The sequence below is a fragment of the Panthera onca genome, chromosome D2, assembly GCF_046562875.1.
Source record: "Panthera onca isolate mPanOnc1 chromosome D2, mPanOnc1 haplotype 2, whole genome shotgun sequence".
Taxonomy (NCBI): domain Eukaryota; kingdom Metazoa; phylum Chordata; class Mammalia; order Carnivora; family Felidae; genus Panthera; species Panthera onca.
This window is the reverse complement of record NC_138349.1, coordinates 30151245-30164590: the sequence shown is the minus strand read 5'-3', so window position 1 is coordinate 30164590 and position 13346 is coordinate 30151245. Positions and strand designations below refer to the sequence as shown.

At 37.5% G+C, this 13346-nt stretch overlaps 1 protein-coding gene and 1 long non-coding RNA gene across 2 annotated transcripts in view; one reads left to right on the top strand and one right to left on the bottom strand.

Annotated features, from left to right (window-relative positions):
• Positions 1-12824, top strand: part of LOC144613186 (uncharacterized) — a 365982-nt gene extending 353158 nt beyond the window's left edge. Inside the window, exon 3 of the long non-coding RNA XR_013550546.2 lies at positions 12789-12824. This is a non-coding gene — a long non-coding RNA (uncharacterized LOC144613186). The remainder of the gene's footprint in view (positions 1-12788) is intronic.
• The window catches only part of HPSE2 (heparanase 2 (inactive)), a 674568-nt gene that overhangs the window by 277469 nt on the left and 383753 nt on the right, over positions 1-13346 (bottom strand). The window lies entirely within an intron of this gene.

Sequence of the window (13346 nt, the reverse complement as noted above, 5' to 3'; positions counted from 1 at the left end):
ACAATGGTGGTTGTGAGGGGTTGGGGGAGATAAATGGGGAAGTGTTCATCAAAGAGTACAAAGTTTCAGTTATGCAAAATAAATAAGTTCTGGAGATCCACTGTATGACTGATTAACAATACTGATCCACTGATTAACAATACTGTATACTTAAAATTTTGCTAAGAGGGGATATATTATTTTAAGTGCTCTTACCACTAAAAGACAAACAAACAACACCTCTTTCCAAAGTCAAGGGGGTGGAGAAAACTTTTTGAAATAAATAAGATTATGGCGCTAATAGTGATGATAGTTTCATGGGTATATACTTATCTCTAAACACATAAAGTTGTATATATCAAATATCTACAGCTTTTTATATGTCATTAAAACCTCAATAGAGTGGCTTAATAAAATTCACCTACTAATTTCATATTTAATGGGGAAAGACCGAATGCTATGTTGTTTGCAGTAACAATAAATAAGAAACAACTTAAATGTCCATCAGTAAGAACTGATAAGTAATTTAAAGAAAACGAACTAGAGATACATGTATTAGGAGAGAGAAATCTCAAAAACATAAGCAGAATAAAAAAAGGCAAGTTGCAGAATGATATAGATTGTCAAAATATAAAAATAACATCATACATTCACTATGGAAATACATTGCAGCATTATATAACATACTATGTATATACCTGTGCATATGTCTCTCTACATGTATATAGGTGTGTATATATATATATATATATATATATATATATACACACATCTATGTGTATCATGTATGTAGTATAAGTAAAATAAAAATGTGGACAAATGTAAGTTAAAAATTCAGTGCTTAGTGGTTACCTATGTGTTGAGATGTAGGACAGTGGGATTGGAAAGGAACACTCAGGTGGCTTTAACTATATGAGATGTTTTCTCTTAGAAAAAATAAAGATCTGAAGCAAATATGTCCATATGTAAAGACTTCTCAATCTTAACAAAGATAGTTATTGGTGAGTAGGTGGTATTTATTTCATTATTCTCTATACACTTTTTGTGTAGTTTGTTTTTTTCCTAATAAAATTACTAAAAAAAGGTTTAACATACTTATTTTAATGAAAAAGGTTGCCTCTGGAGAGGGGCTAAGATAAGTGGCGGCAGAAAGGTAAGGAGAAGGAGACTATTGCTTTTCATCATAAGCAACTCTGCACTATTTGATTTGTAACCTTGTTGATTTACAACTATAATAAAAAGATTTTTTTTTAATTTTAGACAGAGGGAGAGAGAGAATACATGCTAGCCAGAAAGGGGCAGAGAGACAGGGGAAGACAGAAGTCCAAGCAGGCTCCATTTTCATTGCAGAACCCAAAGTGAAGCTTGATCCCATGGCCGTGAGATCATGACCTGAGCTAAAATCAAGAGTCAGATGCTTAACTGGCTGAGCCACCCAGGTGCCTCTAATAAAAAGATTTTTATTTGTTTTAATGAAAGATGGTCTTTTACTGGAAGAGTTTAAGACCACTTTATAGATTCTAAACTCTTGGAGGCCTTGATCTTACTTGTCCTTGTGTTCTTGAGTCTAGCTGCAGTGCCCAGCACCTAGAGTGTAGTCAGTACATATTTATTGTTTGCTGTATTTTATTTCCTAAAGATTATAGTCCATTTTTATCTCTCTGTTTTCTAATCACTGGTAACAAATTTACTCCTTAGTTACACCATTTAACTCTGTGGTACTTCAGATTCCTTATTTTTCAAGTGTAAATAATAATATCTGTCTTGCCTACTTCCCAAGCCTATTTTAAATTTTAAACAAGAAAACAGATATCCATTTTCTTGAAAATTATAAAGCATATTTGAATTGAAAAAAAATGTATATCACTGAAAGACTGGGAAGAATTCCCAAGAAATCATACCATCACATTAATATCCACAGTCCAACCACTTCCATAACATGTCAGTAACCATAAAAAAAAAATCTTACTTCCATATATGTGTCTTGAAGCCTCTAAATATGGCGTGTTCTGGTGGGGTGGAGGTGGAGGTGGCAGTTATGATTCTGGTTAGGGACATTATGAAAATTGGCTTCTTTAGTCATGAAAAAATATTTTCTTAGGAAGATATTTCTTAAGATGCCATGATGACACACTAACCAGTTTTTTGGCAAAGGTCCCATTGAGCCAGTGGTAAATCTTACTATATGGCAGTAAGAAGTACAACACTTCTTACTTGACTTAAAACCATTTTGGCTCTAGGGCAGACTCAGCTCTCCCATGAGGGAGGGGTGGGGATGCTAAATAATTCAGGGAAAAGAAATGATTATACAGAGATATGGGGCATCTCTCCAAATATTGTGATTCTAATGGGGAACAATAAAGAACTGATCCAGAGAAGGAGGGAGAGGGTTAATGGAAAAGGTCACTAAATACTTGTTGGCACTGATTTAGTCACTTGGGTATTGAGTGTAATCAATGATGAGACATGGTCCTTGCTTTCAAGGAATTTATAGGCTGTGGATAGACTTGGATACAACCAGCAGATTATCAACATGGAATAGAATAATGAGACAGAAACATATGCACTAGTCATGTTGGTCACATACAAAAGCCACACTTTTATATTGCATTAGTTTTCTCTTGGATGTAAAGGTGGAACGTTGTTGCTAAGAATCTTTGTCCAGAAATGGCATGGATAGACAAATTGCTTTGCCAAGGCCACTGAAAGAGTGATAGTGCACACACTCGGTGATCTGTATCTCATGTGCCTAGAGGAAGCCCAAATGTGCCTCTCATTGCTACAGGGAGTTGTCAGTTTATAATTTTATTGTGTTCCAAAGACTCATTTATCAGTAAGCTGTGGGAAATCTGGCATATATATTCACACAGAAACAAAACCACAAATGGGGGTCATTTTTTAGACAGGCCAGGAAAGGTTGTACGAACCCATTTTAATTAAAAAAATTGTAATAATAATGGTATGGTAGAGTCTGATTCCTATGTGTACAATATATGTGTGTGTTTGTATATTTTGAATTTGAATTGGAGATGCCCGGATCCTCTTTCTCTGGATACAGCCCCTCAGACAATTTCATCTGCTAGTATTGAACATGAAGATTCACTGATCTTAAGCAATGACTCTGTGTGAGTGTGTATGTGTGTGCCATGAAATATGCCACTCAGAAATCCTTCTACACGGAGTATAACCAATTATCTGCTCCAGCTGCTGCCCTTCTGCATTCACAACTGTGTTCATGCTGAGCCTCTATTTCCCATGAGCTGTTTTTCCCAGACAGTGACTAAACATGGTGATCAAAGGTACTAAAGTGTGCCCATTCCAGCAAGTTGCAGCAGTCCTACAAACAAATTTGGCTTGAGGATTTCCCATCAGCATGACAGAATCATTTTTTTTGGAACTGTGCTATAGTCTAAGACTCTGTATGCCCTATTCTTTCTTTCCTCTCTCCACAGACATCAAGGCTCTCTTCCCCTTTTAAAACTACCCATGCTTCCAATCCCTGGCATATATAATCCTATCTTTGTGTCTGCTTCTTGACATACTCAAACTACTGCAAATGAGAATGAGAAAGGTCCAAGTAAGATGGGGAATTGGGACTGGCTCACTCACCACCTTGTAGGAAAGAAGAATACCATCCTGAATGTGGTATGTGGGTGTCAAAGATTTCACTGGTGATGACATGAGACAAGAGGCACCTTTGTTTATAAAGGCACACTTATATCCTGTGGTAGAAGAGCAGACAAAGCTAAATAGAAAACTGAAGGTCAGATCCTCACAGGGCTTCACAGAGACATTTGAATGCTTAATTGAGATAGGTCTGTTATCACATCAGGACTCAGAATGGAAAAATACAGTACCCTGAAATATGGGTTAGGGATATCTGGATTGATGCCCAGATGTTGGAGCTGAATATGCCCCTGAGGCCCCAGAGCTTACAAGGTGGTCCCCTCTTCGCCAGTAAGAGGTTGCACTTGCTCTGTGTTGCAGAACAGTGCAGAAGACTTTCCCTTTAAGACAGCAGTTTTCCTCCTCAGAAATGCCCCATCTTCTCTCCTGGCTGAAAGGCTGATGCCTGGACTGAAGCCCAGCACTACCCAGTTAAGGAAATTAAGATACTCCACAGTCCAGGAGTTGAGAGAATTAGCTAGCATGTATCAACGGGAACCAGGGCTATATTCCTGGGATTAAATTTTGAGGATGCCTGATCAAGAGGGCCAGAATTTAAGACTGGATAATCAAGAATTCATTGACTCAGGGATGTTTGCTTGGAACATGGAATTTAACACCCCAGCAAGGATTCGAGAATGGTGCAAATTCACTGCTGAGATAACATTTAGAAGCCTAGAAAGAGTAATGGCTATGTTGAGCAGAGTAGAAGTGACTGAGTTGCCCTGGCAGATAGTAGAAGGAAGAATAAAAGAGACTGAGGGAAGAGGTCATGCTAGAATGGATATATGAATAAGACTGGAACACCCACCAGAGGAGTAGGGTGCATAGAAGAAGCCAAATGACACCATTCCACCAAGGCCATTTGAAATGTGTGGTGGAAAAAAAGAAAGAAAGAAATGTGCTGGTGAGAGGGGTACAGCATCACTAATAAGTTCAGTGGTGACTATTAGCCACAGGTCAGGTTTGGGTTTGTCAATAGGCATGAAGTTGGGATGATGGGGGTCAAAGGATTAGAGCTCAAGTGGTGGTACTTCAACTGTAAAAACCCAAAAAGTTACAATTATTATGATGGCCAGCAAGGTTAGAGGGGCAGCCAAGAGGATCTAACCAGCAGGGAATTGTGAAGATGGTTAATAAAGCATGACATGCTCATCCCTAATATGGGCAGCCAACAAGAGTATTATTTAAATATCTACAACTACAAAAAGACAAAAATGGATAAGCAGGAAGTTGAGGATGATTTCTCCAATGAAAAGTTCCTAACCTCTTGCTAGTTGTTTGTTCTGAGCCAATTTTTAGATCCAGAATCTGCTGACTGAAGACATGGCCAGATCTTTAGGAGTAACACTGTAGCATCAGGTAATGATTCTCCTTCCCGCCCCCCCACAAAAAAGTACCTATAGTCATTTACTCAGATAACTGTACACTGAAGAAAAGAAAGCACCCACACATTCTGAGGAATATTTAGTACAGGGCTGAGTGGACAGTGATACCTGGAGACTCAAGGTGTCAACATGGCCCTCATATTAGAATGGAGATTATTAAGGTCAGGTAATAAATGGAGTCCTAGAATTGTGCCTAATGAAAATTAGATGTCTATTATTGATTGATTGATTTGATTTACTACAGGAAGGAGTATGGAAAATAAAGAGAAAGGTTCTAGCCCTTGGACATGGCTACAGAAAGTGATCTTCCATGTGTAAATTCTAGAAGCAAAAATATCATTAGCAAAAAGTGCTGAGTATGAGGTTGGAACTCTGAATAGAAATTTATTAGACACTAGAGGCTTCTAGGAAAAATGAAAATTGCAAGGACAGCCCTTCCATTAGGCTGCAGTAAGCTAATGAGAACAGCAAAGAATTATGACTGATTAAGGAAGATCTATTTCTGCTTCTTGTTCAGGCCCTTAACTTCCATTTTGCTGCTTTCTATTTAAAAGCTTACTTTTGGTGGCCTGTTCTTGAGATCCTAGCCAGAAGTATAAGAACCTTCACCCAAAGTCAAGGCTATTCTTTATGTAAGAAGTATTAAATTCAGTAGACACGGCATGAATCTGTTCCTTTACAGTTTAATTATTTTTCTACTATAATATTATTTCCATATATTTTCTCTGGGTTTTTAAAAAATGAGGCTCTAGGATTTTAATACTTTGCAACTCAGAACCTGTAGGTTCATTGAGATACCAAAACTACCAATGCATCAATGAGTACACCATTAATAGACAATAAGAGGCCCAATTTTTAGATTAGCTCTTTTTCTAAACCAGTCCACAGGGGTAGAGAGAACTTACTTTTGCACAGTGTTTAAGAACAACTATCCCAATTATTCTGGTCCTGACACTTTTAGGATACACAGTAATGACCTCCCTTTGTAATTTCTAATTCCCTGCTCTAAACTCTACTCTGTTTATGAAAATTTCAGATCAGATAATCCTCATAAGACTTTAAACACCTCCTTTGGAAAAAGCTATTTTGGCAACATGCATCGAAAGCTTTAAAAATGCATATACCCTTTGACTCAAAAACTCTATTTCTAAATATTTTCTCTGAGGAATTTACAGAACTGAATTCCAAGTGCATAAGAATGTTCATCACAGCTTTGTTTAATGGCTGAGGGAAAGAGAGAGTGAGATTGGCTAAATTTCCATAATAGGGGAAATGAGTAAATAAATCCTTATCACCAATTCAATAAATGCACTATAGAAAAATGTGTTTTGACATAGCAAAATATTCATATTTCTAAGTAAAAAATAAGTTGCAAAAGAATAAATACAATACTTTTGTTTAAAAAAATCACTAAATATTTATGTGCTTTTAAAGATTTCTGCCTTTGGGTGGGAGGGGCCAAGATGGTGGAACAGCATGGAAGTTTTCTGTTTCTCTCATCCCTGAAATCCAGCTAGATCAACATCAAACCATCTTACACACCTAGAAAACTGATCTGAGGACTAACACAACAATCTACATAACTTGACCCACAGAACTCAGCAGGTACACAGCATGGAGAGGTGATCGGGATGGGGGAGAGAAGCCACAGAGGGTAGACAGCTGTGTTTGCTTGTGGAGAGAGAACAGAGATGGGGGAGAATACAGGAAAAGCACTAGCTCCAAAAGCAGCTGGAGAGAAAGAGAAAGAGTGGAAACACCCATAAGAGACTAAATGAGAAAGGGAGAAAGGAGAAAGGAGAGAGTTTCAATGCCATTAGGACTCTATAAACAGGGGAGTGCAGAGTCAGAAACTCTGCAGCTCGACACCTGATGGAGCTCTGGCGGGAAGCACAAATCCCCAGGAGCAGACAGTGATGTCTGAGGGGTCCTCAGATCACAGGGGAAGAGGCATTCCACTGCTAAGAGGACACTTGGTAGATTTTGTGCAGCCTCCCCACAGGCAAAGGTCCCAGCAGACCCTGGAGAACAGCCACATTTGCTGGTGTTGGAACAAGGACGTTAGGGGGCAGTGAAGTCTGGTGCCAGATGTGTGTTGTGATTTACCATAATCTCTGAAACGCTGCTGCTACAGGATCATAGGAACCTTTTCTGGGGTGGCTGGCACCTGGCTGCAGTCTTTAGGCATCTGCAGCAGCATGGTCCCTCGAATATTCCTGCGGGCAGGCAGGCACTGGCTATTGCTCCACGAGACCCTCCCCGATGGGGGTTGAAGTGGGTCAAAGCCACAGGGCTCCCAGAAGTAAGGGGTTTGGAAACACAGCCCCATCTGAGATAAAATTCAAGAGTGAGGTGCCACCTGGCAGGCTGATGGCTTGGTTGTGGACAGCATAGAAACAGGGAGTGGATGGAAGCCAAGACAAAGGAGGGGTGCTTGACTGCTGGTGGGGAGAGCACAGAGCTCTGACACTAGAGACTGGGTAGCTGAGTGACGCCATTTTCACCTCTCCCGCACATGCACATATACATGTATATATGCCACAATGATCCACCCCAGTAAACTAAGCAGCACCATCTAGTGGAGAATGGAGCTGTTACACCAAGCCCCGTAAAACTACACCCACCATGCTCTAGAGGAACACAAGTCTCTCCACCTACTTGGTTTATAGACTATAAAGTGCTTCACAGTTTGACTTCTAGGGGAAACTGGATGTAATTCCAACTGTATTTCATTGTGCTCACTGGTCCATTTATTCAATTTTTTTTTTTCGTTTCTTTTCTTATTCTTGACTACAGAAAGAAAAAATTTATTTTTTATTTTCCATTTTTATAAAAAGATTTTAAATTTTTTTCTACTATATTTTTTATTATTGTAATTTTTAAATTCTATTTTATTTTCATCATTTCATTTTATTCTATTTTACTGTATTCATTTTTTTAATTTTCAAATGTTTTTCCTACTTTTTTCCTTTTTTTTTTCTTTCCCTTTTTTCTCTATTCTACCAAGCTTCTTTCAACAACCAAACCAAAACACACCTAGGATCTATTTTCCTTTATTTGATTTCTTTGTGTTGTTTTTAATTTTTTAAATTTAATTTGTTTTATTAATTCTTTTTCTTCCTCCAAAGTGATGAAATGAAGGAATTCACCCCAAAGGAATGAACAGGAAGAAATGACAGTCAGGGATGTAATCAACACAGACACAAGCAAGATGTCTGAAACAAAATTTAGAATCACAATAATAAGAATACTAGCTGGGATTGAAAAAAGCATAGAATCCCTTTCTGTGGAGATAAAAGAAGTAAAATCTAGTCAGGACAAAATTAAAAAATGCTATAATTGAGATGCAGTCTCAAATGGATGCCACAACGGCAAAGATGGATGAAGCAGAGCAGTGAATCAGCAATATAGAGGACAACTTTATGGAGAATAATGAAACAGAAAAAAAGAGGGAAACTAAGGCAAAAAAGCATGACATAAGATTAGAGAACTTAGTGACTCATTAAAAAGGAACAACATCTGAATCATAGGGCTCCCAGAAGATGAAGAAAGAGAAAAAGAGGTAGAAGGTTTATGGGAGCAAATCATAGCAGAAAACTTTCATAAACTGGGGAAAGACACAAACATCAAAATCCAGGAAGCATATAGAACCCATTAGATTCAACAAAAACTGATTATCAACAAGGCATATCATAGTTAAATTCACAAAATACACAGATAAGGAAAGAGTCATGAAAGCAGCAAGGGAAAAAAAGTCCTTAACCTACAAGTGAAGAAAGATCAGGTTTGCAGCAGACCTATTCTCAGAAACTTGGCAGCACAGAAAGGAGTGGCAGGATATATTCAATGTGCTGAGTCAGAAAAATACGCAGCCAAGAATTCTTTATCCCGCAAGACTGACATTCAAAATAGAAGGAAAGACAAAGAGTTTCCTAGACAAACAAAAACTAAAGGAGTTTGTGACCATTAAACAAGCCCTGCAAGAAATTTTAAGAGGGACTCTCTGAGGGGAGAAAAGATGAAATGAAACAAAAAACACCAAAGCAACAAAGACAAGTAAGGACAAGAGAACACTACCAGAAATTCCAACTCTACAGGCAACACAATAGCAGTAATTTCATATCTTTCAGTACTCACTCTAAATGTCAGTGGACTAAATGCTCCAATCAAAAGACACAGGGAAACAGAATGGATATGGATCCATCTCTATGCTGTTTACAAGAGACCCATTTTAGACCTAAAGAAACCTTCAGATTGAAAGTAAGGGGATGGAGAAAAATCTATCCTACTAATAGTTGCCGTAGGAAAGCTGGACTAGCCATACTTATGAGACACTCTAGATTTGAAAAAAAAAGACTATAACAAGAGATGAAGTAGGGCATTATATCATAATTAAGGGGTCTATCCACTAAGAAGACCTAACAAATGTCAACATTTATGCCCCCTACATGAGAGCCCCAGGTATATAAATTGATTAATCACAAACATAAAGAAACTCATTGACAATAATACCATAATAGTAGGGGACTTCAACACCCCACTTACAACAATGGACAGATCATCTAAGGCAGAAAATCAACAAGGAAACTGGCTTTGAATGGCACACTGGACAGGATGGACTTAGATATATTCAAAACATTGCATTCTGAAGCAGCAGAATACACATTCTTCTCCAGTACATATGGAATGTTCTCCAGAATAGATCACATAATGGTACACAAGTAAGCCCTCAACAAGTACAAAAAGATTGAGATCATACCATGCATATTTTCAGACTACAACACTATCTATAACTTGAAATCAACCACAAGAAAAAATTTGGAAGGACAATAAATACTTGGAGATTAAAGAATAGCCTACTAAAGAATGACTAAGTTAACCACAAAATTAAAGAGGAAATTAAAAAGTACATGGAAGACAATGAAAATGATAACACCACAGCCCAAAATCTCTGGGATACAGCAAGGTGGTCATAAGAGGGACATACAGCAAGAGGGTCATAAGGAATCCAGGCCTTCCTAAAGAAGGAAAAAAGGTCTCAGGTAACCTTACACCTTCAAGAGCTGGGAAAAGAATAGCAAATAAAACCCAAAGTCACTGGAAGATGGAAAATAATAAATATTAGAGCAGAAATCAATGCTATTGAAATAAACAAAATGGTAGAATAAATCAATGAAACCAGGAGTTGGTTCTTTGAAAGAATTAACAAAATCGATAAACCCTTAGCCAGTTTAATCAAAAAGAAAAGTGAAAGGGCCCAAATAAATAAAACCAAGAATGAAAGAGGAGAGATCACAACACTGCAGAAATACAAAAAATAGTAAGAGAATATTATGAGTAATTATATGCCAATAAATTGGGCAATCTGGAAGAAATGGACAAATTCCTAGAAACATATAAATTACCAAAATTGAAATAAGAAGAAATAGAAAATTTGAACAGATCCATAACCAGTAAAGAAATTGAATCAGTAATCAAAAATCTCCCAAAAAACAAGAGTCCAGGGCTGGATGGCTTTCCAGGGGAAGTCTAGCAAACGTTTAAAGAAGAGTTAACACCTTTTCTTTTTAAGATGTTCCAAAAAATAGAAATGGAAAGAAAACTTCTGAACTCATTCTATGAGGCCAGCATTACCTTGATTCCAAAACCAAAGACCCCATTAAAAAGAAGAACTACAGACCAATTTCCCTGATGAACATGGATTCAAAAATTCTCAACAAGATATTAGCAAACCAAATCTGACAATACATTAAAAGAATTATTCACCACAATCAAATGGGATTTATATCTGGGATGCATGGCCAGTTAAGTATCTGCAAAACAATCAATGTGATACATCACATCAATAAAAGAAAGGACAAGAACCACATGACCCTCTCAATAGATGCAGAGAAAGCATTTGACAAAATACAGCATCCTTTCTTGATAAAAACCCTCAAGAAGGTAGGATAGAAGGATCATACCTCAAGATCATAAAAGCCATATATGAAGAACCCACTGCTAATATCATCCTCAATGGGGAAAAACTGAGAGCTTTTCCCCTAAGGTCAGGAACACGACAGGGTTATCCACTCATGTCACTGTTGTTCAACATAGTACTGGAAGTCCTAGCCTTGGCAATCAGAAAACACAAAGGAATAAAAGGCATCCAAATCAGCAAGGAGGAAGCCAAACTTTCACTCTTCACAGACAACATGATACTCTATGTGGAAAACCCAAAAGATTCTACCAAAAAACTGCTAGAACTGATACATGAATTCAGTAAAGTCACAGGATGTAAAAATCAATGCACAGAAATGGGTTGCATTTCCATACACCAATAATGAAGCAACACAAAGAGAAATCAAGTAATTGATTCCATTTACAATTGCACCCAAAACCTTAAAATCTTGAGAAATAAACCTAGCCAAAGAAGTGAAAAATCTATACACTGGACACTATAGAAAGCTTATGAAAGAAATTGAAGAAGACACAAAAAAATTGGAAAAATATTCCATGCTCCTGATTGGAAGAACAAATATTGTTAAAATGTCAATACTACCTAGAGCAATCTACATATTCAATGCAATCCCTATCAAAATAACACCAGCATTCTTCACACAGATAGAACACACAATCCTAAAATTTGTATGGAACCACAAAAACCCTGAATAGCCAAAGCAATCCTGAAAAAGAAAACCAAAGCTGCAGGCATCACACTCCCAGACTTCAAGATGTATTACAAAGCTGTAATCATCAAGACAGTATGGGACTGGAACAAAAACAGACACATAGATCAATGGAACAGAATAGAGAACCCAGAAATGGACCCACAAACGTATGGCCAACTAATCTTTGACAAAGCAGGAAAGAATATCCAATGGAATGGAATAAAGACAGTCTCTTCAGCAAATGGTGTTGGGAAACCTGGACAGCCAACATGCAGAAAAATGAACCTGGACCACGTTCTTACACCATACACAAAAAGAAACTCAAAATGGATGAAAGACCTAAGTTTAAGACAAGAAGGCATCAAAATCCTAGAGGAGTAAGCAGGCAAAAACTGCTTTGACCTCAGCCACAGCAACTTCTTACTCAACATGTCTCCAGGGGCAAGGGAAACAAAAGCAAAATTGAATATTTGGGACTTCATCAAGATAAAAAAGCTTCTGCACAGCAAACGAGACAAGCAGCAAAACTAAAAGGCAACTGACAGAATGGGAGAAAATATTTGCAAATGACATATCAGATAAAGGGTTAGTATCCAAAATCTAAAGAACTTATCAAACTCAACACCCATAAAACAAATAATCCAGTGAAGAACTGGACAAAAGACATGAACAGACACTTTTCCAAAGAAGACGTCCAGATGGCTAACAGACACATGAAAAAAATGCTTAACATCACTCATCATTAGGGAAATACAAATCAAACCACAATGATATGCCACTTCACACCTGTCAGAATGGCTAAAATTAACAACTCAGGCAACAACAGATGTTGGTGAGGATGCGGAGAAAGAGGATCTCTTCTGCACTGCTGGTAGGAATGCAAACTGTTGCAGCCACTCCAGAAAACAGTATGGGTGTTCCTCAAAAAATTAAAAATAGAACTACCTACAACTCAGCAATTGCACTAGTAGGCATTTATCCAAGGGATACAGGTGTGCTGTTTCAAAGGGGCACATGCATCCCCATATTTATAGCAGCGCTATCGACAATAGCCAAAGTATGGAAAGAGCCCAAATGTCCATTAATAGATGAACGGATAAATAAGATATATATGTATACAATGGAGTATTACTCAGCAATCAAAATTAATGAAATCTTGCCATTTGCAACAAGGTGGATGGACCTAGAGGGTATTATGCTAAGTGAAATTAGAGACAGTCAGAGAAAGGCAAATATCATATGATTTCACTTTTATGTGGAATTTAAGATACAAAACAGATGACATAAGGGAAGGGAAGCAAAAATAATGTAAAAACAGGGAGGAGGACAAACATAAGAGACTCTTAAATATAGAGAACAAACAGAGGGTTGCTGGAGGCATTGTGGGTGGGGGATGGGCTTAATGGGCAGGGGCAGTAAGGAAAATAGTTGTTGGGATGAGCATTGGGTGTTATACATAGGGGATGAATCACTGGAATCTACTCCTGAAATCATTATTGTACTATATGCTAACTAACTTGGATGTAAATTAAAAAAAAAATAAGTAAAAAGTCAATATTAGTAATTTACCCTAATACCCTAATAAACAAACATACTGAATTTAAAAGATGTTTGAACGAATTTTCTTTTTTAAAAAATTAATGTGTTTGAACAGAAAAAAATG